This window comes from Mobula birostris, chromosome 17, assembly GCF_030028105.1.
Source record: "Mobula birostris isolate sMobBir1 chromosome 17, sMobBir1.hap1, whole genome shotgun sequence".
NCBI classification, from domain to species: Eukaryota; Metazoa; Chordata; class Chondrichthyes; order Myliobatiformes; family Myliobatidae; genus Mobula; species Mobula birostris.
Genome location: NC_092386.1, coordinates 70,801,278 through 70,829,153, shown reverse-complemented (window position 1 = coordinate 70,829,153; position 27,876 = coordinate 70,801,278).

Below are 27,876 nucleotides of genomic sequence, written 5' to 3'. Positions count from 1 at the left end.
TGATATAACAACTGCCAAACATCTCAGGATCATGTGGAGAGTTATGTTCAGATGACTCCATAAGGTTTGCAGTCAGTACCTTTGAGTAAAATTGAAATATATGCTTCTTTCAATGCCAAAGCACTGTATGCAATGAGAAATCAACTTTTTTATCCTGAGTACCTGAGTGATGTAACAGGTGTCAAACATCTCAGAATCATGTGGAGAGTGATGTTAACAACTTTCCATAAGGTTGGCATTCAGTACTTCAAAGTAAAATTGAAATATATACTTTTACTGCCAAAGCATTGCATGCACTGAGAAATCAAATTTTTTATTTTGAATACCTGAGTGATATAACAAATGTCAAACATCTCAGGATCATGTGGGGAGTTATGTTTAGATATTTCCATAAGGTTTGCAGTCAGTACCTTTGAGTAAAATTGAAATGTATGCTTCATTCAATGCCAAATCACAGTATGCACTGAGAAATCAACTTTTTTATCTTGAATACCAGAGTGATATAACCGGAGTCAAACATCTCAGGATCACGCAGGGACTTATGATTAGATGTTTGCATAAGGTTTGCATTGAGGAATTTAAAGTAAAATTGATATATATACTGTTAGTTCCAAACCGCTTCATGCATTGAGAGATCAACTTTTTTGTCTTGAATAGCAGAGTGATATAACAACTCCCAAACATCTCAGGATCATGTGGGGAGTTCTGTTTAGATGTTTCCATAAGGTTTGCATTGAGGATTTTAGAGTAAAATTGAAATATATACTTTAAGTTCCAAAGCACTTCATGTGTTGAGAAATCAACTTTTTTGTCTTGAAAACCTGAGTGATATAACAACTGTCAAACATCTCAGGATCATGTGGAGAGTTATATTAAGATGACTCCATAAGGTTTGCAGTCAGTACCTTTGAGTAAAATTGAAATGTATGCTTCATTCAATGCCAAAGCACAGTATGCACTGAGAAATCATCTATTTTATCTTGAATACCTGAGAGATGTAACAGGTGTCAAACAGTTCAGGAACATTTGGGGAGTGATGTTAACATGTTTCCAAAAGGTTTGCATTCAGTACTTCATAGTAAAATTGAAATATATTCTTTTAGTGCCAAAGCATTGCATGCTGAGAGAAATCAACTTTTTTGTCTCGAATACCTGAGTGATATAACAAATGTCAAGCATCTCAGGATCATGTGGGGAGTTATGTTTAGATATTTCCATAAGGTTTGCATTGAGGAATTTAGAGTAAAATTGTAATGTATACTTTTAGTTCCAAAGCACATCATGCATTGAGATATCAACTTTTTTGTCTTGAATAGCTGAGTGATATAACAACTGCCAAACATCTCAGGATCATGTGGAGAGTTATATTAAGATGACTCCATAAGGTTTGCAGTCAGTACCTTTGAGTAAAATTGAAATGTATGCTTCATTCAATGCCAAAGCACAGTATGCACTGAGAAATCAACTTTTTTATCTTGAATACCTGAATGATATAACCGGTGTCAAACATCTCAGGATACTGTGGGGAGTTATGTTTAGATGTTTCCATAGGGTTTGCATTGAGGAATTTAGAGTAAAATTGAAATATATACTTAAAGTTCCAAAGCACATCATGCGTTGAGAAATCAACTTTTTTGTCTTGAATACCTGAGTGATATAACAACTATTAAACATCTCAGGATCATGTGGAGAGTTATATTCAGATGACTCCATAAGGTTTGTAGTCAGTACCTTTGAGTAAAATGAAATGTATGCTTCATTCAATGCCAAAGCTCAGTATGCACTGAGAAATCATCTTTTTTATCTTGAATACCTGAGAGTTGTAACAGGTGTCAAACAGTTCAGGAACATTTGGGGAGTGATGTTAACATGTTTCCAAAAGGTTTGCATTCAGTACTTCATAGTAAAATTGAAATATATTCTTTTAGTGCCAAAGCATTGCATGCTGAGGAGAAATCAACTTTTTTGTCTCGAATACCTGAGTGATATAACAAATTGTCAAACATCTCAGGATCATGTGGGGAGTTATGTTTAGATATTTCCATAAGGTTTGCATTGAGGAATTTAGAGTAAAATTGTAATGTATACTTTTAGTTCCAAAGCACATCATGCATTGAGATATCAATTTTTTTGTCTTGAATAGCTGAGTGATATAACAACTGCCAAACATCTCAGGATCATGTGGAGAGTTATATTAAGATGACTCCATAAGGTTTGCAGTCAGTACCTTTGAGTAAAATTGAAATGTATGCTTCATTGAATGCCAAAGCACAGTATGCACTGAGAAATCATCTTTTTTATCTTGAATACCTGAGAGTTGTAACAGGTGTCAAACAGTTCAGGAACATTTCGGGAGTGATGTTAACATGTTTCCAAAAGGTTTGCATTCAGTACTTCATAGTAAAATTGAAATATATTCTTTTAGTGCCAAAGCATTGCATGCTGAGAGAAATCAACTTTTTGTCTTGAATACCTGAGTGATATAACAAATGTCAAACATCTCAGGATCATGTGGGGAGTTAGGTTTAGATATTTCCATAAGATTTGCATTGAGGAATTTAGAGTAAAATTGTAATGTATACTTTTAGTTCCAAAGCACATCATGCATTGAGATATCAACTTTTTTGTCTTGAATAGCTGAGTGATATAACAGCTGCCAAACATCTCAGGATCATGTGGAGAGTTATATTAAGAGCCTCATAAGGTTTGCAGTCAGTACCTTTGAGTAAAATTGTAGTGTATACTTCTTTCAATTCCAAAGCGCAGTATGCACTGAGAAATCACTTTTTTATTTTGAATACCTGAGTGATATAACCGGTGTCAAACATCTCAGGATCACGTGGGGAGTTATGTTTAGATATTTCCATAAGGTTTGCATTGAGGAATTTAGAGTAAAATTGTAATGTATACTTTTAGTTCCAAAGCACATCATGCATTGAGATATCAACTTTTTGTCTTGAATAGCTGAGTGATATAACAGCTGCCAAACATCTCAGGATCATGTGGAGAGTTATATTAAGAGCCTCCATAAGGTTTGCAGTCAGTACCTTTGAGTAAAATTGTAGTGTATACTTCTTTCAATTCCAAAGCGCAGTATGCACTGAGAAATCACTTTTTTTATTTTGAATACCTGAGTGATATAACCGGTGTCAAACATCTCAGGATCACGTGGGGAGTTATGTTTAGATATTTCCATAAGGTTTGCATTGAGGAATTTAGAGTAAAATTGTAATGTATACTTTTAGTTCCAAAGCACATCATGCATTGAGATATCAACTTTTTTGTCTTGAATAGCTGAGTGATATAACAACTGCCAAACATCTCAGGATCATGTGGAGAGTTATATTAAGATGACTCCATAAGGTTTGCAGTCAGTACCTTTGAGTAAAATTGAAATGTATGCTTCATTCAATGCCAAAGCACAGTATGCACTGAGAAATCAACTTTATTATCTTGAATACCTGAATGATATAACCGGTGTCAAACATCTCAGGATACTGTGGGGAGTTATGTTTAGATGTTTCCATAAGGTTTGCATTGAGGAATTTAGAGTAAAATTGAAATATATACTTAAAGTTCCAAAGCACATCATGCGTTGAGAAATCAACTTTTTTGTCTTGAATACCTGAGTGATATAACAACTATTAAACATCTCAGGATCATGTGGAGAGTTATATTCAGATGACTCCATAAGGTTTGCAGTCAGTACCATTGAGTAAAATTGAAATGTATGCTTCATTCAATGCCAAAGCTCAGTATGCACTGAGAAATCATCTTTTTTATCTTGAATACCTGAGAGTTGTAACAGGTGTTAAACAGTTCAGGAACATTTGGGGATTGATGTTAACATGTTTCCAAAAGGTTTGCATTCAGTACTTCATAGTAAAATTGAAATATATTCTTTTAGTACCAAAGCATTGCATGCTGAGAGAAATCAACTTTTTTGTCTCGAATACCTGAGTGATATAACAAATGTCAAACATCTCAGGATCATGTGGGGAGTTATGTTTAGATATTTATATAAGGTTTGCATTGAGGAATTTAGAGTAAAATTGTAATGTATACTTTTAGTTCCAAAGCACATCATGCATTGAGATATCAACTTTTTTGTCTTGAATAGCTGAGTGATATAACAACTGTCAAACATCTCAGGATCATGTGGAGAGTTATATTAAGATGATTCCATAAGGTTTGCAGTCAGTACCTTTGAGTAAAATTGAAATGTATGCTTCATTCAATGCCAAAGCACAGTATGCACTGAGAAATCATCTTTTTTATCTTGAATACCTGAGAGTTGTAACAGGTATCAAACAGTTCAGGAACATTTGGGGAGTGATGTTAACATGTTTCCAAAAGGTTTGCATTCAGTACTTCATAGTAAAATTGAAATATATTCTTTTAGTGCCAAAGCATTGCATGCTGAGAGAAATCAACTTTTTTGTCTCGAATACCTGAGTGATATAACAAATGTCAAACATCTCAGGATCATGTGGGGAGTTATGTTTAGATATTTCCATAAGGTTTGCATTGAGGAATTTAGAGTAAAATTGTAATGTATACTTTTAGTTCCAAAGCACATCATGCATTGAGATATCAACTTTTTTGTCTTGAGTAGCTGAGTGATATAACAACTGCCAAACATCTCAGGATCATGTGGAGAGTTATATTAAGATGACTCCATAAGGTCTGCAGGCAGTACCTTTGAGTAAAATTGAAATGTATGCTTCATTCAATGCCAAAGCACAGTATGCACTGAGAAATCAACTTTTTTATCTTGAATAGCTGAGTGATATAACCGGTGTCAAACATCTCAGGATCACGTGGGGGAGTTATGTTTAGATGTTTCCGTAATGTTTGCCTTCAGGAATTTAGAGTAAAATTGTAATGTATACTTTTAGTTCCAAAGCACATCATGCATTGAGAAATCAACTTTTTTGTCTTGAATAGCTGAGTGATATAACAACTGCCAAACATCTCAGGATCATGTGGAGAGTTATATTAAGATGACTCCATAAGGTTTGCAGTCAGTACCTTTGAGTAAAAGTGAAATGTATGCTTCATTCAATGCCAAAGCACAGTATGCACTGAGAAATCATCTTTTTTATCTTGAATACCTGAGAGTTGTAACAGGCGTCAAACAGTTCAGGAACATTTGGGGAGTGATGTTAACATGTTTCCAAAAGGTTTGCATTCAGTACTTCATAGTAAAATTGAAATATATTCTTTTAGTGCCAAAGCATTGCATGCTGAGAGAAATCAACTTTTTTGTCTCGAATACCTGAGTGATATAACAAATGTCAAACATCTCAGGATCATGTGGGGAGTTATGTTTAGATATTTCCATAAGGTTTGCATTGAGGAATTTAGAGTAAAATTGTAATGTATACTTTTAGTTCCAAAGCACATCATGCATTGAGATATCAACTTTTTTGTCTTGAATAGCTGAGTGCTATAACAACTGCCAAACATCTCAGGATCATGTGGAGAGTTATATTAAGAGCCTCCATAAGGTTTGCAGTCAGTACCTTTGAGTAAAATTGTAGTGTATACTTCTTTCAATTCCAAAGCGCAGTATGAACTGAGAAATCACTTTTTTTATTTTGAATACCTGAGTGATATAACCGGTGTCAAACATCTCAGGATCATGTGGGGAGTTCTGTTTAGATGTTTCCATAAGGTTTGCATTGAGGATTTTAGAGTAAAATTGTAATGTATACTTTTAGTTCCAAAGCACATCATGCATTGAGATATCAACTTTTTTGTCTTGAATAGCTGAGTGATATAACAACTGCCAAACATCTCAGGATCATGTGGAGAGTTATATTAAGAGCCTCCATAAGGTTTGCAGTCAGTACCTTTGAGTAAATTTGAAATGTGTGCTTCATTCAATGCCAAAGCACAGTATGCACTGAGAAATCATCTTTTTTATCTTGAATACCTGAGAGTTGTAACAGGTGTCAAACAGTTCAGGAACATTTGGGCAGTGATGTTAACATGTTTCCAAAAGGTTTACATTCAGTACTTCATAGTAAAATTGAAATATATTCTTTTAGTGCCAAAGCATTGCATGCTGAGAGAAATCAACTTTTTCGTCTTGAATACCTGAGTGATATAACAAATGTCAAACATCTCAGGATCATGTGGGGAGTTATGTTTAGATATTTCCATAAGGTTTGCATTGAGGAATTTAGAGTAAAATTGTAATGTATACTTTTAGTTCCAAAGCACATCATGCATTGAGATATCAACTTTTTTGTCTTGAATAGCTGAGTGATATAACAACTGCCAAACATCTCAGGATCATGTGGAGAGTTATATTAAGAGCCTCCATAAGGTTTGCAGTCAGTACCTTTGAGTAAAATTGTAGTGTATACTTCTTTCAATTCCAAAGCGCAGTATGCACTGAGAAATCACTTTTTTTATTTTTAATACCTGAGTGATATAACCGGTGTCAAACATCTCAGGATCATGTGGGGAGTTATGTTTAGATATTTCCATAAGGTTTGCATTGAGGAATTTAGAGTAAAATTGTAATGTATACTTTTAGTTCCAAAGCACATCATGCATTGAGATATCAACTTTTTTGTCTTGAATAGCTGAGTGATATAACAACTGCCAAACATCTCAGGATCATGTGGAGAGTTATATTAAGATGACTCCATAAGGTTTGCAGTCAGTACCTTTGAGTAAAATTGAAATGTATGCTTCATTCAATGCCAAAGCACAGTATGCACTGAGAAATCAACTTTATTATCTTGAATACCTGAATGATATAACCGGTGTCAAACATCTCAGGATACTGTGGGGAGTTATGTTTAGATGTTTCCATAAGGTTTGCATTGAGGAATTTAGAGTAAAATTGAAATATATACTTAAAGTTCCAAAGCACATCATGCGTTGAGAAATCAACTTTTTTGTCTTGAATACCTGAGTGATATAACAACTATTAAACATCTCAGGATCATGTGGAGAGTTATATTCAGATGACTCCATAAGGTTTGCAGTCAGTACCATTGAGTAAAATTGAAATGTATGCTTCATTCAATGCCAAAGCACAGTATGCACCGAGAAATCAACTTTTTTATCTTGAATAGCTGAGTGATATAACCGGTGTCAAACATCTCAGGATCACGTGGGGAGTTATGTTTAGATGTTTCCGTAATGTTTGCCTTCAGGAATTTAGAGTAAAATTGTAATGTATACTTTTAGTTCCAAAGCACATCATGCACTGAGAAATCATCCTTTTTATCTTGAATACCTGAGAGTTGTAACAGGTGTCAAACAGTTCAGGAACATTTGGGGAGTGATGTTAACATGTTTCCAAAAGGTTTGCATTCAGTACTTCATAGTAAAATTGAAATATATTCTTTTAGTGCCAAAGCATTGCATGCTGAGAGAAATCAACTTTTTTGTCTCGAATACCTGAGTGATATAACAAATGTCAAACATCTCAGGATCATGTGGGGAGTTATGTTTAGATATTTCCATAAGGTTTGCATTGAGGAATTTAGAGTAAAATTGTAATGTATACTTTTAGTTCCAAAGCACAACATGCATTGAGATATCAACTTTTTTGTCTTGAATAGCTGAGTGCTATAACAACTGCCAAACATCTCAGGATCATGTGGAGAGTTATATTAAGAGCATCCATAAGGTTTGCAGTCAGTACCTTTGAGTAAATTTGAAATGTGTGCTTCATTCAATGCCAAAGCACAGTATGCACTGAGAAATCATCTTTTTTATCTTGAATACCTGAGAGTTGTAACAGGTGTCAAACAGTTCAGGAACATTTGGGGAGTGATGTTAACATGTTTCCAAAAGGTTTGCATTCAGTACTTCATAGTAAAATTGAAATATATTCTTTTAGTGCCAAAGCATTGCATGCTGAGAGAAATCAACTTTTTTGTCTTGAATACCTGAGTGATATAACAAATGTCAAACATCTCAGGATCATGTGGGGAGTTATGTTTAGATATTTCCATAAGGTTTGCATTGAGGAATTTAGAGTAAAATTGTAATGTATACTTTTAGTTCCAAAGCACATCATGCATTGAGATATCAACTTTTTTGTCTTGAGTAGCTGAGTGATATAACAGCTGCCAAACATCTCAGGATCATGTGGAGAGTTATATTAAGAGCCTCCATAAGGTTTGCAGTCAGTACCTTTGAGTAAAATTGTAGTGTATACTTCTTTCAATTCCAAAGCGCAGTATGCACTGAGAAATCACTTTTTTTATTTTGAATACCTGAGTGATATAACCGGTGTCAAACATCTCAGGATCACGTGGGGAGTTATGTTTAGATGTTTCCGTAATGTTTGCCTTCAGGAATTTAGAGTAAAATTGTAATGTATACTTTTAGTTCCAAAGCACATCATGCACTGAGAAATCATCCTTTTTATCTTGAATACCTGAGAGTTGTAACAGGTGTCAAACAGTTCAGGAACATTTGGGGAGTGATGTTAACATGTTTCCAAAAGGTTTGCATTCAGTACTTCATAGTAAAATTGAAATATATTCTTTTAGTGCCAAAGCATTGCATGCTGAGAGAAATCAACTTTTTTGTCTCGAATACCTGAGTGATATAACAAATGTCAAACATCTCAGGATCATGTGGGGAGTTATGTTTAGATATTTCCATAAGGTTTGCATTGAGGAATTTAGAGTAAAATTGTAATGTATACTTTTAGTTCCAAAGCACAACATGCATTGAGATATCAACTTTTTTGTCTTGAATAGCTGAGTGCTATAACAACTGCCAAACATCTCAGGATCATGTGGAGAGTTATATTAAGAGCATCCATAAGGTTTGCAGTCAGTACCTTTGAGTAAAATTGTAGTGTATACTTCTTTCAATTCCAAAGCGCAGTATGAACTGAGAAATCACTTTTTTTATTTTGAATACCTGAGTGATATAACCGGTGTCAAACATCTCAGGATCTTGTGGGGAGTTCTGTTTAGATGTTTCCATAAGGTTTGCATTGAGGATTTTAGAGTAAAATTGTAATGTATACTTTTAGTTCCAAAGCACATCATGCATTGAGATATCAACTTTTTTGTCTTGAATAGCTGAGTGATATAACAACTGCCAAACATCTCAGGATCATGTGGAGAGTTATATTAAGAGCCTCCATAAGGTTTGCAGTCAGTACCTTTGAGTAAATTTGAAATGTGTGCTTCATTCAATGCCAAAGCACAGTATGCACTGAGAAATCATCTTTTTTATCTTGAATACCTGAGAGTTGTAACAGGTGTCAAACAGTTCAGGAACATTTGGGGAGTGATGTTAACATGTTTCCAAAAGGTTTGCATTCAGTACTTCATAGTAAAATTGAAATATATTCTTTTAGTGCCAAAGCATTGCATGCTGAGAGAAATCAACTTTTTTGTCTTGAATACCTGAGTGATATAACAAATGTCAAACATCTCAGGATCATGTGGGGAGTTATGTTTAGATATTTCCATAAGGTTTGCATTGAGGAATTTAGAGTAAAATTGTAATGTATACTTTTAGTTCCAAAGCACATCATGCATTGAGATATCAACTTTTTTGTCTTGAATAGCTGAGTGATATAACAGCTGCCAAACATCTCAGGATCATGTGGAGAGTTATATTAAGAGCCTCCATAAGGTTTGCAGTCAGTACCTTTGAGTAAAATTGTAGTGTATACTTCTTTCAATTCCAAAGCGCAGTATGCACTGAGAAATCCCTTTTTTTATTTTGAATACCTGAGTGATATAACCGGTGTCAAACATCTCAGGATCACGTGGGGAGTTATGTTTAGATATTTCCATAAGGTTTGCATTGAGGAATTTAGAGTAAAATTGTAATGTATACTTTTAGTTCCAAAGCACATCATGCATTGAGATATCAACTTTTTTGTCTTGAATAGCTGAGTGATATAACAACTGCCAAACATCTCAGGATCATGTGGAGAGTTATATTAAGATGACTCCATAAGGTTTGCAGTCAGTACCTTTGAGTAAAATTGAAATGTATGCTTCATTCAATGCCAAAGCACAGTATGCACTGAGAAATCAACTTTATTATCTTGAATACCTGAATGATATAACCGGTGTCAAACATCTCAGGATACTGTGGGGAGTTATGTTTAGATGTTTCCATAAGGTTTGCATTGAGGAATTTAGAGTAAAATTGAAATATATACTTAAAGTTCCAAAGCACATCATGCGTTGAGAAATCAACTTTTTTGTCTTGAATACCTGAGTGATATAACAACTATTAAACATCTCAGGATCATGTGGAGAGTTATATTCAGATGACTCCATAAGGTTTGCAGTCAGTACCATTGAGTAAATTTGAAATGTATGCTTCATTCAATGCCAAAGCACAGTATGCACTGAGAAATCAACTTTTTTATCTTGAATAGCTGAGTGATATAACCGGTGTCAAACATCTCAGGATCACGTGGGGAGTTATGTTTAGATGTTTCCGTAATGTTTGCCTTCAGGAATTTAGAGTAAAATTGTAATGTATACTTTTAGTTCCAAAGCACATCATGCACTGAGAAATCATCTTTTTTATCTTGAATACCTGAGAGTTGTAACAGGTGTGAAACAGTTCAGGAACATTTGGGGAGTGATGTTAACATGTTTCCAAAAGGTTTGCATTCAGTACTTCATAGTAAAATTGAAATATATTCTTTTAGTGCCAAAGCATTGCATGCTGAGAGAAATCAACTTTTTTGTCTCGAATACCTGAGTGATATAACAAATGTCAAACATCTCAGGATCATGTGGGGAGTTATGTTTAGATATTTCCATAAGGTTTGCATTGAGGAATTTAGAGTAAAATTGTAATGTATACTTTTAGTTCCAAAGCACATCATGCATTGAGATATCAACTTTTTTGTCTTGAATAGCTGAGTGCTATAACAACTGCCAAACATCTCAGGATCATGTGGAGAGTTATATTAAGAGCCTCCATAAGGTTTGCAGTCAGTACCTTTGAGTAAAATTGTAGTGTATACTTCTTTCAATTCCAAAGCGCAGTATGAACTGAGAAATCACTTTTTTTATTTTGAATACCTGAGTGATATAACCGGTGTCAAACATCTCAGGATCATGTGGGGAGTTCTGTTTAGATGTTTCCATAAGGTTTGCATTGAGGATTTTAGAGTAAAATTGTAATGTATACTTTTAGTTCCAAAGCACATCATGCATTGAGATATCAACTTTTTTGTCTTGAATAGCTGAGTGATATAACAACTGCCAAACATCTCAGGATCATGTGGAGAGTTATATTAAGAGCCTCCATAAGGCTTGCAGTCAGTACCTTTGAGTAAATTTGAAATGTGTGCTTCATTCAATGCCAAAGCACAGTATGCACTGAGAAATCATCTTTTTTATCTTGAATACCTGAGAGTTGTAACAGGTGTCAAACAGTTCAGGAACATTTGGGGAGTGATGTTAACATGTTTCCAAAAGGTTTGCATTCAGTACTTCATCGTAAAATTGAAATATATTCTTTTAGTGCCAAAGCATTGCATGCTGAGAGAAATCAACTTTTTTGTCTTGAATACCTGAATGATATAACAAATGTCAAACATCTCAGGATCATGTGGGGAGTTATGTTTAGATATTTCCATAAGGTTTGCATTGAGGAATTTAGAGTAAAATTGTAATGTATACTTTTAGTTCCAAAGCACATCATGCATTGCGATATCAACTTTTTTGTCTTGAATAGCTGAGTGATATAACAACTGCCAAACATCTCAGGATCATGTGGAGAGTTATATTAAGAGCCTCCATAAGGTTTGCAGTCAGTACCTTTGAGTAAAATTGTAGTGTATACTTCCTTCAATTCCAAAGCGCAGTATGCACTGAGAAATCACTTTTTTTATTTTGAATACCTGAGTGATATAACCGGTGTCAAACATCTCAGGATCATGTGGGGAGTTATGTTTAGATATTTCCATAAGGTTTGCATTGAGGAATTTAGAGTAAAATTGTAATGTATACTTTTAGTTCCAAAGCACATCATGCATTGAGATATCAACTTTTTTGTCTTGAGTAGCTGAGTGATATAACAACTGCCAAACATCTCAGGATCATGTGGAGAGTTATATTAAGATGACTCCATAAGGTCTGCAGGCAGTACCTTTGAGTAAAATTGAAATGTATGCTTCATTGAATGCCAAAGCACAGTATGCACTGAGAAATCAACTTTTTTATCTTGAATAGCTGAGTGATATAACCGGTGTCAAACATCTCAGGATCACGTGGGGAGTTATGTTTAGATGTTTCCATAATGTTTGCCTTCAGGAATTTAGAGTAAAATTGTAATGTATACTTTTAGTTCCAAAGCACATCATGCATTGAGAAATCAACTTTTTTGTCTTGAATAGCTGAGTGATATAACAACTGCCAAACATCTCAGGATCATGTGGAGAGTTATATTAAGATGACTCCATAAGGTTTGCAGTCAGTACCTTTGAGTAAAATTGAAATGTATGCTTCATTCAATGCCAAAGCACAGTATGCACTGAGAAATCAACTTTTTTATCTTGAATACCTGAATGATATAACCGGTGTCAAACATCTCAGGATCATGTGGGGAGTTATGTTTAGATGTTTCCATAAGGTTTGCATTGAGGAATTTAGAGTAAAATTGAAATATATACTTTAAGTTCCAAAGCACTTCATGTGTTGAGAAATCAACTTTTTTGTCTTGAATATCTGAGTGATATAACAACTGTCAAACATCTCAGGATCATGTTGAGAGTTATATTAAGATGACTCCATAAGGTTTGCAGTCAGTACCTTTGAGTAAAATTGAAATGTATGCTTCATTCAATGCCAAAGCACAGTATGCACTGAGAAATCAACTTTTTTATCTTGAATAGCTGAGTGATATAACCGGTGTCAAACATCTCAGGATCACGTGGGGAGTTATGTTTAGATGTTTCCATAATGTTTGCCTTCAGGAATTTAGAGTAAAATTGTAATGTATACTTTTAGTTCCAAACCACTTCATGCATTGAGATATCAACTTTTCTGTCTTGAATAGCTGAGTGATATAACAAGTGCCAAACATCTCAGGATCATGTGGAGAGTTATATTAAGAGCCTCCATAAGGTTTGCAGTCAGTACCTTTGAGTAAAATTGTAGTGTATACTTCTTTCAATTCCAAAGCGCAGTATGCACTGAGAAATCCCTTTTTTTATTTTGAATACCTGAGTGATATAACCGGTGTCAAACATCTCAGGATACTGTGGGGAGTTCTGTTTAGATGTTTCCATAAGGTTTGCATTGAGGAATTTAGAGTAAAATTGAAATATATACTTAAAGTTCCAAAGCACTTCATGCGTTGAGAAATCAACTTTTTTGTCTTGAATACCTGAGTGATATAACAACTATTAAACATCTCAGGATCATGTGGAGAGTTATATTCAGATGACTCCATAAGGTTTGCAGTCAGTACCTTTGAGTAAAATTGAAATATATGCTTCTTTCAATGCCAAAGCACTGTATGCAATGAGAAATCAACTTTTTAATCCTGAGTACCTGAGTGATGTAACAGGTGTCAAACATCTCAGAATCATGTGGAGAGTGATGTTAACATCTTTCCATAAGGTTGGCATTCAGTACTTCAAAGTAAAATTGAAATATATACTTTTACTGCCAAAGCATTGCATGCACTCAGAAATCAAATTTTTTGTTTTGAATACCTGAGTGATATAACAAATGTCAAACATCTCAGGATCATGTGGGGAGTTATGTTTAGATATTTCCATAAGGTTTGCAGTCAGTACCTTTGAGTAAAATTGAAATGTATGCTTCATTCAATGCCAAATCACAGTATGCACTGAGAAATCAACTTTTTTATCTTGAATACCAGAGTGATATAACCGGAGTCAAACATCTCAGGATCACGCAGGGACTTATGATTAGATGTTTGCATAAGGTTTGCATTGAGGAATTTAAAGTAAAATTCATATATATACTGTTAGTTCCAAACCGCTTCATGCATTGAGAGATCAACTTTTTTGTCTTGAATAGCAGAGTGATATAACAACTGCCAAACATCTCAGGATCATGTGGGGAGTTCTGTTTAGATGTTTCCATAAGGTTTGCACTGAGGATTTTAGAGTAAAATTGAAATATATACTTTAAGTTCCAAAGCACTTCATGTGTTGAGAAATCAACTTTTTTGTCTTGAATACCTGAGTGATATAACAACTGTCAAACATCTCAGGATCATGTGGAGAGTTATATTAAGATGACTCCATAAGGTTTGCAGTCAGTACCTTTGAGTAAAATTGAAATGTATGCTTCATTCAATGCCAAAGCACAGTATGCACTGAGAAATCATCTTTTTTATCTTGAATACCTGAGAGATGTAACAGGTGTCAAACAGTTCAGGAACATTTGGGGAGTGATGTTAACATGTTTCCAAAAGGTTTGCATTCAGTACTTCATAGTAAAATTGAAATATATTCTTTTAGTGCCAAAGCATTGCATGCTGAGAGAAATCAACTTTTTTGTCTCGAATACCTGAGTGATATAACAAATGTCAAGCATCTCAGGATCATGTGGGGAGTTATGTTTAGATATTTCCATAAGGTTTGCATTGAGGAATTTAGAGTAAAATTGTAATGTATACTTTTAGTTCCACAGCACATCATGCATTGAGATATCAACTTTTTTGTCTTGAATAGCTGAGTGATATAACAACTGCCAAACATCTCAGGATCATGTGGAGAGTTATATTAAGATGACTCCATAAGGTTTGCAGTCAGTACCTTTGAGTAAAATTGAAATGTATGCTTCATTCAATGCCAAAGCACAGTATGCACTGAGAAATCAACTTTTTTATCTTGAATACCTGAATGATATAACCGGTGTCAAACATCTCAGGATACTGTGGGGAGTTATGTTTAGATGTTTCCATAGGGTTTGCATTGAGGAATTTAGAGTAAAATTGAAATATATACTTAAAGTTCCAAAGCACATCATGCGTTGAGAAATCAACTTTTTTGTCTTGAATACCTGAGTGATATAACAACTATTAAACATCTCAGGATCATGTGGAGAGTTATATTCAGATGACTCCATAAGGTTTGCAGTCAGTATCTTTGAGTAAAATTGAAATGTATGCTTCATTCAATGCCAAAGCTCAGTATGCACTGAGAAATCATCTTTTTTATCTTGAATACCTGAGAGTTGTAACAGGTGTCAAACAGTTCAGGAACATTTGGGAAGTGATGTTAACATGTTTCCAAAAGGTTTGCATTCAGTACTTCATAGTAAAATTGAAATATATTCTTTTAGTGCCAAAGCATTGCATGCTGAGAGAAATCAACTTTTTTGTCTCGAATACCTGAGTGATATAACAAATGTCAAACATCTCAGGATCATGTGGGGAGTTATGTTTAGATATTTCCATAAGGTTTGCATTGAGGAATTTAGAGTAAAATTGTAATGTATACTTTTAGTTCCAAAGCACATCATGCATTGAGATATCAATTTTTTTGTCTTGAATAGCTGAGTGATATAACAACTGCCAAACGTCTCAGGATCATGTGGAGAGTTATATTAAGATGACTCCATAAGGTTTGCAGTCAGTACCTTTGAGTAAAATTGAAATGTATGCTTCTTTGAATGCCAAAGCACAGTATGCACTGAGAAATCATCTTTTTTATCTTGAATACCTGAGAGTTGTAACAGGTGTCAAACAGTTCAGGAACATTTGGGGAGTGATGTTAACATGTTTCCAAAAGGTTTGCATTCAGTACTTCATAGTAAAATTGAAATATATTCTTTTAGTGCCAAAGCATTCCATGCTGAGAGAAATCAACTTTTTTGTCTCGAATACCTGAGTGATATAACAAACGTCAAACATCTCAGGATCATGTGGGGAGTTATGTTTAGATATTTCCATAAGGTTTGCATTGAGGAATTTAGAGTAAAATTGTAATGTATACTTTTAGTTCCAAAGCACATCATGCATTGAGATATCAACTTTTTTGTCTTGAATAGCTGAGTGATATAACAACTGCCAAACATCTCAGGATCATGTGGAGAGTTATATTAAGAGCCTCCATAAGGTTTGCAGTCAGTACCTTTGAGTAAAATTGTAGTGTATACTTCCTTCAATTCCAAAGCGCAGTATGCACTGAGAAATCACTTTTTTTATTTTGAATACCTGAGTGATATAACCGGTGTCAAACATCTCAGGATCATGTGGGGAGTTATGTTTAGATATTTCCATAAGGTTTGCATTGAGGAATTTAGAGTAAAATTGTAATGTATACTTTTAGTTCCAAAGCACATCATGCATTGAGATATCAACTTTTTTGTCTTGAATAGCTGAGTGATATAGCAACTGCCAAACATCTCAGGATCATGTGGAGAGTTATATTAAGATGACTCCATAAGGTTTGCAGTCAGTACCTTTGAGTAAAATTGAAATGTATGCTTCATTCAATGCCAAAGCACAGTATGCACTGAGAAATCAACTTTTTTATCTTGAATACCTGAATGATATAACCGGTGTCAAACATCTCAGGATCATGTGGGGAGTTATGTTTAGATGTTTCCATAAGGTTTGCATTGAGGAATTTAGAGTAAAATTCAAATATATACTTTAAGTTCCAAAGCACTTCATGTGTTGAGAAATCAACTTTTTTGTCTTGAATATCTGAGTGATATAACAACTGTCAAACATCTCAGGATCATGTGGAGAGTTATATTAAGATGACTCCATAAGGTTTGCAGTCAGTACCTTTGAGTAAAATTGAAATGTATGCTTCATTCAATGCCAAAGCACAGTATGCACTGAGAAATCAACTTTTTTATCTTGAATAGCTGAGTGATATAACCGGTGTCAAACATCTCAGGATCACGTGGGGAGTTATGTTTAGATGTTTCCATAATGTTTGCCTTCAGGAATTTAGAGTAAAATTGTAATGTATACTTTTAGTTCCAAACCACTTCATGCATTGAGATATCAACTTTTCTGTCTTGAATAGCTGAGTGATATAACAAGTGCCAAACATCTCAGGATCATGTGGAGAGTTATATTAAGAGCCTCCATAAGGTTTGCAGTCAGTACCTTTGAGTAAAATTGTAGTGTATACTTCTTTCAATTCCAAAGCGCAGTGTGCACTGAGAAATCCCTTTTTTTATTTTGAATACCTGAGTGATATAACCGGTGTCAAACATCTCAGGATACTGTGGGGAGTTCTGTTTAGATGTTTCCATAAGGTTTGCATTGAGGAATTTAGAGTAAAATTGAAATATATACTTAAAGTTCCAAAGCACTTCATGCGTTGAGAAATCAACTTTTTTGTCTTGAATACCTGAGTGATATAACAACTATTAAACATCTCAGGATCATGTGGAGAGTTATATTCAGATGACTCCATAAGGTTTGCAGTCAGTACCTTTGAGTAAAATTGAAGTATATGCTTCTTTCAATGCCAAAGCACTGTATGCAATGAGAAATCAACTTTTTTATCCTGAGTACCTGAGTGATGTAACAGGTGTCAAACATCTCAGAATCATGTGGAGAGTGATGTTAACATCTTTCCATAAGGTTGGCATTCAGTACTTCAAAGTAAAATTGAAATATATACTTTTACTGCCAAAGCATTGCATGCACTGAGAAATCAAATTTTTTATTTTGAATACCTGAGTGATATAACAAATGTCAAACATCTCAGGATCATGTGGGGAGTTATGTTTAGATATTTCCATAAGGTTTGCAGTCAGTACCTTTGAGTAAAATTGAAATGTATGCTTCATTCAATGCCAAATCACAGTATGCACTGAGAAATCAACTTTTTTATCTTGAATACCAGAGTGATATAACCGGAGTCAAACATCTCAGGATCACGCAGGGACTTATGATTAGATGTTTGCATAAGGTTTGCATTGAGGAATTTAAAGTAAAATTGATATATATACTGTTAGTTCCAAACCGCTTCATGCATTGAGAGATCCACTTTTTTGTCTTGAATAGCAGAGTGATATAACAACTGCCAAACATCTCAGGATCGTGTGGGGAGTTCTGTTTAGATGTTTCCATAAGGTTTGCACTGAGGATTTTAGAGTAAAATTGAAATATATACTTTAAGTTCCAAAGCACTTCATGTGTTGAGAAATCAACTTTTTTGTCTTGAATACCTGAGTGATATAACAACTGTCAAACATCTCAGGATCATGTGGAGAGTTATATTAAGATGACTCCATAAGGTTTGCAGTCAGTACCTTTGAGTAAAATTGAAATGTATGCTTCATTCAATGCCAAAGCACAGTATGCACTGAGAAATCATCTTTTTTATCTTCAATACCTGAGAGATGTAACAGGTGTCAAACAGTTCAGGAACATTTGGGGAGTGATGTTAACATGTTTCCAAAAGGTTTGCATTCAGTACTTCATAGTAAAATTGAAATATATTCTTTTAGTGCCAAAGCATTGCATGCTGAGAGAAATCAACTTTTTTGTCTCGAATACCTGAGTGATATAACAAATGTCAAGCATCTCAGGATCATGTGGGGAGTTATGTTTAGATATTTCCATAAGGTTTGCATTGAGGAATTTAGAGTAAAATTGTAATGTATACTTTTAGTTCCACAGCACATCATGCATTGAGATATCAACTTTTTTGTCTTGAATAGCTGAGTGATATAACAACTGCCAAACATCTCAGGATCATGTGGAGAGTTATATTAAGATGACTCCATAAGGTTTGCAGTCAGTACCTTTGAGTAAAATTGAAATGTATGCTTCATTCAATGCCAAAGCACAGTATGCACTGAGAAATCAACTTTTTTATCTTGAATACCTGAATGATATAACCGGTGTCAAACATCTCAGGATACTGTGGGGAGTTATGTTTAGATGTTTCCATAGGGTTTGCATTCAGGAATTTAGAGTAAAATTGAAATATATACTTAAAGTTCCAAAGCACATCATGCGTTGAGAAATCAACTTTTTTGTCTTGAATACCTGAGTGATATAACAACTATTAAACATCTCAGGATCATGTGGAGAGTTATATTCAGATGACTCCATAAGGTTTGCAGTCAGTATCTTTGAGTAAAATTGAAATGTATGCTTCATTCAATGCCAAAGCTCAGTATGCACTGAGAAATCATCTTTTTTATCTTGAATACCTGAGAGTTGTAACAGGTGTCAAACAGTTCAGGAACATTTGGGAAGTGATGTTAACATGTTTCCAAAAGGTTTGCATTCAGTACTTCATAGTAAAATTGAAATATATTCTTTTAGTGCCAAAGCATTGCATGCTGAGAGAAATCAACTTTTTTGTCTCGAATACCTGAGTGATATAACAAATGTCAAACATCTCAGGATCATGTGGGGAGTTATGTTTAGATATTTCCATAAGGTTTGCATTGAGGAATTTAGAGTAAAATTGTAATGTATACTTTTAGTTCCAAAGCACATCATGCATTGAGATATCAATTTTTTTGTCTTGAATAGCTGAGTGATATAACAACTGCCAAACATCTCAGGATCATGTGGAGAGTTATATTAAGATGACTCCATAAGGTTTGCAGTCAGTACCTTTGAGTAAAATTGAAATGTATGCTTCTTTGAATGCCAAGGCACAGTATGCACTGAGAAATCATCTTTTTTATCTTGAATACCTGAGAGTTGTAACAGGTGTCAAACAGTTCAGGAACATTTGGGGAGTGATGTTAACATGTTTCCAAAAGGTTTGCATTCAGTACTTCACAGTAAAATTGAAATATATTCTTTTAGTGCCAAAGCATTGCATGCTGAGAGAAATCAACTTTTTTGTCTCGAATACCTGAGTGATATAACAAACGTCAAACATCTCAGGATCATGTGGGGAGTTATGTTTAGATATTTCCTTAAGGTTTGCATTGAGGAATTTAGAGTAAAATTGTAATGTATACTTTTAGTTCCAAAGCACATCATGCATTGAGATATCAACTTTTTTGTCTTGAATAGCTGAGTGATATAACAACTGCCAAACATCTCAGGATCATGTGGAGAGTTATATTAAGAGCCTCCATAAGGTTTGCAGTCAGTACCTTTGAGTAAAATTGTAGTGTATACTTCTTTCAATTCCAAAGCGCAGTATGCACTGAGAAATCACTTTTTTTATTTTGAATACCTGAGTGATATAACCGGTGTCAAACATCTCAGGATCATGTGGGGAGTTATGTTTAGATATTTCCATAAGGTTTGCATTGAGGAATTTAGAGTAAAATTGTAATGTATACTTTTAGTTCCAAAGCACATCATGCATTGAGATATCAACTTTTTTGTCTTGAATAGCTGAGTGATATAACAACTGCCAAACATCTCAGGATCATGTGGAGAGTTATATTAAGAGCCTCCATAAGGTTTGCAGTCAGTACCTTTGAGTAAAATTGTAGTGTATACTTCTTTCAATTCCAAAGCGCAGTATGCACTGAGAAATCACTTTTTTTATTTTGAATACCTGAGTGATATAACCGGTGTCAAACATCTCAGGATCATGTGGGGAGTTATGTTTAGATATTTCCATAAGGTTTGCATTGAGGAATTTAGAGTAAAATTGTAATGTATACTTTTAGTTCCAAACCACTTCATGCATTGAGATATCAACTTTTCTGTCTTGAATAGCTGAGTGATATAACAAGTGCCAAACATCTCAGGATCATGTGGAGAGTTATATTAAGAGCCTCCATAAGGTTTGCAGTCAGTACCTTTGAGTAAAATTGTAGTGTATACTTCTTTCAATTCCAAAGCGCAGTGTGCACTGAGAAATCCCTTTTTTTATTTTGAATACCTGAGTGATATAACCGGTGTCAAACATCTCAGGATACTGTGGGGAGTTCTGTTTAGATGTTTCCATAAGGTTTGCATTGAGGAATTTAGAGTAAAATTGAAATATATACTTAAAGTTCCAAAGCACTTCATGCGTTGAGAAATCAACTTTTTTGTCTTGAATACCTGAGTGATATAACAACTATTAAACATCTCAGGATCATGTGGAGAGTTATATTCAGATGACTCCATAAGGTTTGCAGTCAGTACCTTTGAGTAAAATTGAAGTATATGCTTCTTTCAATGCCAAAGCACTGTATGCAATGAGAAATCAACTTTTTTATCCTGAGTACCTGAGTGATGTAACAGGTGTCAAACATCTCAGAATCATGTGGAGAGTGATGTTAACATCTTTCCATAAGGTTGGCATTCAGTACTTCAAAGTAAAATTGAAATATATACTTTTACTGCCAAAGCATTGCATGCACTGAGAAATCAAATTTTTTATTTTGAATACCTGAGTGATATAACAAATGTCAAACATCTCAGGATCATGTGGGGAGTTATGTTTAGATATTTCCATAAGGTTTGCAGTCAGTACCTTTGAGTAAAATTGAAATGTATGCTTCATTCAATGCCAAATCACAGTATGCACTGAGAAATCAACTTTTTTATCTTGAATACCAGAGTGATATAACCGGAGTCAAACATCTCAGGATCACGCAGGGACTTATGATTAGATGTTTGCATAAGGTTTGCATTGAGGAATTTAAAGTAAAATTGATATATATACTGTTAGTTCCAAACCGCTTCATGCATTGAGAGATCCACTTTTTTGTCTTGAATAGCAGAGTGATATAACAACTGCCAAACATCTCAGGATCGTGTGGGGAGTTCTGTTTAGATGTTTCCATAAGGTTTGCATTGAGGATTTTAGAGTAAAATTGAAATATATACTTTAAGTTCCAAAGCACTTCATGTGTTGAGAAATCAACTTTTTTGTCTTGAATACCTGAGTGATATAACAACTGTCAAACATCTCAGGATCATGTGGAGAGTTATATTAAGATGACTCCATAAGGTTTGCAGTCAGTACCTTTGAGTAAAATTGAAATGTATGCTTCATTCAATGCCAAAGCACAGTATGCACTGAGAAATCATCTTTTTTATCTTCAATACCTGAGAGATGTAACAGGTGTCAAACAGTTCAGGAACATTTGGGGAGTGATGTTAACATGTTTCCAAAAGGTTTGCATTCAGTACTTCATAGTAAAATTGAAATATATTCTTTTAGTGCCAAAGCATTGCATGCTGAGAGAAATCAACTTTTTTGTCTCGAATACCTGAGTGATATAACAAATGTCAAGCATCTCAGGATCATGTGGGGAGTTATGTTTAGATATTTCCATAAGGTTTGCATTGAGGAATTTAGAGTAAAATTGTAATGTATACTTTTAGTTCCAAAGCACATCATGCATTGAGATATCAACTTTTTTGTCTTGAATAGCTGAGTGATATAACAACTGCCAAACATCTCAGGATCATGTGGAGAGTTATATTAAGATGACTCCATAAGGTTTGCAGTCAGTACCTTTGAGTAAAATTGAAATGTATGCTTCATTCAATGCCAAAGCACAGTATGCACTGAGAAATCAACTTTTTTATCTTGAATACCTGAATGATATAACCGGTGTCAAACATCTCAGGATACTGTGGGGAGTTATGTTTAGATGTTTCCATAGGGTTTGCATTGAGGAATTTAGAGTAAAATTGAAATATATACTTAAAGTTCCAAAGCACATCATGCGTTGAGAAATCAACTTTTTTGTCTTGAATACCTGAGTGATATAACAACTATTAAACATCTCAGGATCATGTGGAGAGTTATATTCAGATGACTCCATAAGGTTTGTAGTCAGTACCTTTGAGTAAAATTGAAATGTATGCTTCATTCAATGCCAAAGCTCAGTATGCACTGAGAAATCATCTTTTTTATCTTGAATACCTGAGAGTTGTAACAGGTGTCAAACAGTTCAGGAACGTTTGGGGAGTGATGTTAACATGTTTCCAAAAGGTTTGCATTCAGTACTTCATAGTAAAATTGAAATATATTCTTTTAGTGCCAAAGCATTGCATGCTGAGAGAAATCAACTTTTTTGTCTCGAATACCTGAGTGATATAACAAATGTCAAACATCTCAGGATCATGTGGGGAGTTATGTTTAGATATTTCCATAAGGTTTGCATTGAGGAATTTAGAGTAAAATTGTAATGTATACTTTTAGTTCCAAAGCACATCATGCATTGAGATATCAATTTTTTTGTCTTGAATAGCTGAGTGATATAACAACTGCCAAACATCTCAGGATCATGTGGAGAGTTATATTAAGATGACTCCATAAGGTTTGCAGTCAGTAACTTTGAGTAAAATTGAAATGTATGCTTCATTGAATGCCAAAGCACAGTATGCACTGAGAAATCATCTTTTTTATCTTGAATACCTGAGAGTTGTAACAGGTGTCAAACAGTTCAGGAACATTTGGGGAGTGATGTTAACATGTTTCCAAAAGGTTTGCATTCAGTACTTCATAGTAAAATTGAAATATATTCTTTTAGTGCCAAAGCATTGCATGCTGAGAGAAATCAACTTTTTTGTCTCGAATACCTGAGTGATATAACAAATGTCAAACATCTCAGGATCATGTGGGGAGTTATGTTTAGATATTTCCATAAGGTTTGCATTGAGGAATTTAGAGTAAAATTGTAATGTATACTTTTAGTTCCAAAGCACATCATGCATTGAGATATCAACTTTTTTGTCTTGAATAGCTGAGTGATATAACAACTGCCAAACATCTCAGGATCATGTGGAGAGTTATATTAAGAGCCTCCATAAGGTTTGCAGTCAGTACCTTTGAGTAAATTTGAAATGTGTGCTTCATTCAATGCCAAAGCACAGTATGCACTGAGAAATCATCTTTTTTATCTTGAATACCTGAGAGTTGTAACAGGTGTCAAACAGTTCAGGAACATTTGGGGAGTGATGTTAACATGTTTCCAAAAGGTTTGCATTCAGTACTTCATAGTAAAATTGAAATATATTCTTTTAGTGCCAAAGCATTGCATGCTGAGAGAAATCAACTTTTTTGTCTTGAATACCTGAGTGATATAACAAATGTCAAACATCTCAGGATCATGTGGGGAGTTATGTTTAGATATTTCCATAAGGTTTGCATTGAGGAATTTAGAGTAAAATTGTAATGTATACTTTTAGTTCCAAAGCACATCATGCATTGAGATATCAACTTTTTTGTCTTGAATAGCTGAGTGATATAACAGCTGCCAAACATCTCAGGATCATGTGGAGAGTTATATTAAGAGCCTCCATAAGGTTTGCAGTCAGTACCTTTGAGTAAAATTGTAGTGTATACTTCTTTCAATTCCAAAGCGCAGTATGCACTGAGAAATCACTTTTTTTATTTTGAATACCTGAGTGATATAACCGGTGTCAAACATCTCAGGATCACGTGGGGAGTTATGTTTAGATATTTCCATAAGGTTTGCATTGAGGAATTTAGAGTAAAATTGTAATGTATACTTTTAGTTCCAAAGCACATCATGCATTGAGATATCAACTTTTTTGTCTTGAATAGCTGAGTGATATAACAACTGCCAAACATCTCAGGATCATGTGGAGAGTTATATTAAGATGACTCCATAAGGTTTGCAGTCAGTACCTTTGAGTAAAATTGAAATGTATGCTTCATTCAATGCCAAAGCACAGTATGCACTGAGAAATCAACTTTATTATCTTGAATACCTGAATGATATAACCGGTGTCAAACATCTCAGGATACTGTGGGGAGTTATGTTTAGATGTTTCCATAAGGTTTGCATTGAGGAATTTAGAGTAAAATTGAAATATATACTTAAAGTTCCAAAGCACATCATGCGTTGAGAAATCAACTTTTTTGTCTTGAATACCTGAGTGATATAACAACTATTAAACATCTCAGGATCATGTGGAGAGTTATATTCAGATGACTCCATAAGGTTTGCAGTCAGTACCATTGAGTAAAATTGAAATGTATGCTTCATTCAATGCCAAAGCTCAGTATGCACTGAGAAATCATCTTTTTTATCTTGAATACCTGAGAGTTGTAACAGGTGTTAAACAGTTCAGGAACATTTGGGGATTGATGTTAACATGTTTCCAAAAGGTTTGCATTCAGTACTTCATAGTAAAATTGAAATATATTCTTTTAGTACCAAAGCATTGCATGCTGAGAGAAATCAACTTTTTTGTCTCGAATACCTGAGTGATATAACAAATGTCAAACATCTCAGGATCATGTGGGGAGTTATGTTTAGATATTTCCATAAGGTTTGCATTGAGGAATTTAGAGTAAAATTGTAATGTATACTTTTAGTTCCAAAGCACATCATGCATTGAGATATCAACTTTTTTGTCTTGAATAGCTGAGTGATATAACAACTGTCAAACATCTCAGGATCATGTGGAGAGTTATATTGAGAGCCTCCATAAGGTTTGCAGTCAGTACCTTTGAGTAAATTTGAAATGTGTGCTTCATTCAATGCCAAAGCACAGTATGCACTGAGTAATCATCTTTTTTATCTTGAATACCTGAGAGTTGTAACAGGTGTCAAACAGTTCAGGAACATTTGGGGAGTGATGTTAACATGTTTCCAAAAGGTTTGCATTCAGTACTTCATAGTAAAATTGAAATATATTCTTTTAGTGCCAAAGCATTGCATGCTCAGAGAAATCAACTTTTTTGTCTTGAATACCTGAGTGATATAACAAATGTCAAACATCTCAGGATCATGTGGGGAGTTATGTTTAGATATTTCCATAAGGTTTGCATTGAGGAATTTAGAGTAAAATTGTAATGTATACTTTTAGTTCCAAAGCACATCATGCATTGAGATATCAACTTTTTTGTCTTGAATAGCTGAGTGATATAACAGCTGCCAAACATCTCAGGATCATGTGGAGAGTTATATTAAGAGCCTCCATAAGGTTTGCAGTCAGTACCTTTGAGTAAAATTGTAGTGTATACTTCTTTCAATTCCAAAGCGCAGTATGCACTGAGAAATCACTTTTTTTATTTTGAATACCTGAGTGATATAACCGGTGTCAAACATCTCAGGATGACGTGGGGAGTTATGTTTAGATATTTCCATAAGGTTTGCATTGAGGAATTTAGAGTAAAATTGTAATGTATACTTTTAGTTCCAAAGCACATCATGCATTGAGATATCAACTTTTTTGTCTTGAATAGCTGAGTGATATAACAACTGCCAAACATCTCAGGATCATGTGGAGAGTTATATTAAGATGACTCCATAAGGTTTGCAGTCAGTACCTTTGAGTAAAATTGAAATGTATGCTTCATTCAATGCCAAAGCACAGTATGCACTGAGAAATCAACTTTATTATCTTGAATACCTGAATGATATAACCGGTGTCAAACATCTCAGGATACTGTGGGGAGTTATGTTTAGATGTTTCCATAAGGTTTGCATTGAGGAATTTAGAGTAAAATTGAAATATATACTTAAAGTTCCAAAGCACATCATGCGTTGAGAAATCAACTTTTTTGTCTTGAATACCTGAGTGATATAACAACTATTAAACATCTCAGGATCATGTGGAGAGTTATATTCAGATGACTCCATAAGGTTTGCAGTCAGTACCATTGAGTAAAATTGAAATGTATGCTTCATTCAATGCCAAAGCTCAGTATGCACTGAGAAATCATCTTTTTTATCTTGAATACCTGAGAGTTGTAACAGGTGTTAAACAGTTCAGGAACATTTGGGGAGTGATGTTAACATGTTTCCAAAAGGTTTGCATTCAGTACTTCATAGTAAAATTGAAATATATTCTTTTAGTACCAAAGCATTGCATGCTGAGAGAAATCAACTTTTTTGTCTCGAATACCTGAGTGATATAACAAATGTCAAACATCTCAGGATCATGTGGGGAGTTATGTTTAGATATTTCCATAAGGTTTGCATTGAGGAATTTAGAGTAAAATTGTAATGTATACTTTTAGTTCCAAAGCACATCATGCATTGAGATATCAACTTTTTTGTCTTGAATAGCTGAGTGATATAACAACTGCCAAACATCTCAGGATCATGTGGAGAGTTATATTAAGATGACTCCATAAGGTTTGCAGTCAGTACCTTTGAGTAAAATTGAAATGTATGCTTCATTCAATGCCAAAGCACAGTATGCACTGAGAAATCATCTTTTTTATCTTGAATACCTGAGAGTTGTAACAGGTGTCAAACAGTTCAGGAACATTTGGGGAGTGATGTTAACATGTTTCCAAAAGGTTTGCATTCAGTACTTCATAGTAAAATTGAAATATATTCTTTTAGTGCCAAAGCATTGCATGCTGAGAGAAATCAACTTTTTTGTCTCGAATACCTGAGTGATATAACAAATGTCAAACATCTCAGGATCATGTGGGGAGTTATGTTTAGATATTTCCATAAGGTTTGCATTGAGGAATTTAGAGTAAAATTGTAATGTATACTTTTAGTTCCAAAGCACATCATGCATTGAGATATCAACTTTTTTGTCTTGAGTAGCTGAGTGATATAACAACTGCCAAACATCTCAGGATCATGTGGAGAGTTATATTAAGATGACTCCATAAGGTCTGCAGGCAGTACCTTTGAGTAAAATTGAAATGTATGCTTCATTGAATGCCAAAGCACAGTATGCACTGAGAAATCAACTTTTTTATCTTGAATAGCTGAGTGATATAACCGGTGTCAAACATCTCAGGATCACGTGGGGAGTTATGTTTAGATGTTTCCGTAATGTTTGCCTTCAGGAATTTAGAGTAAAATTGTAATGTATACTTTTAGTTCCAAAGCACATCATGCATTGAGAAATCAACTTTTTTGTCTTGAATAGCTGAGTGATATAACAACTGCCAAACATCTCAGGATCATGTGGAGAGTTATATTAAGATGACTCCATAAGGTTTGCAGTCAGTACCTTTGAGTAAAAGTGAAATGTATGCTTCATTCAATGCCAAAGCACAGTATGCACTGAGAAATCATCTTT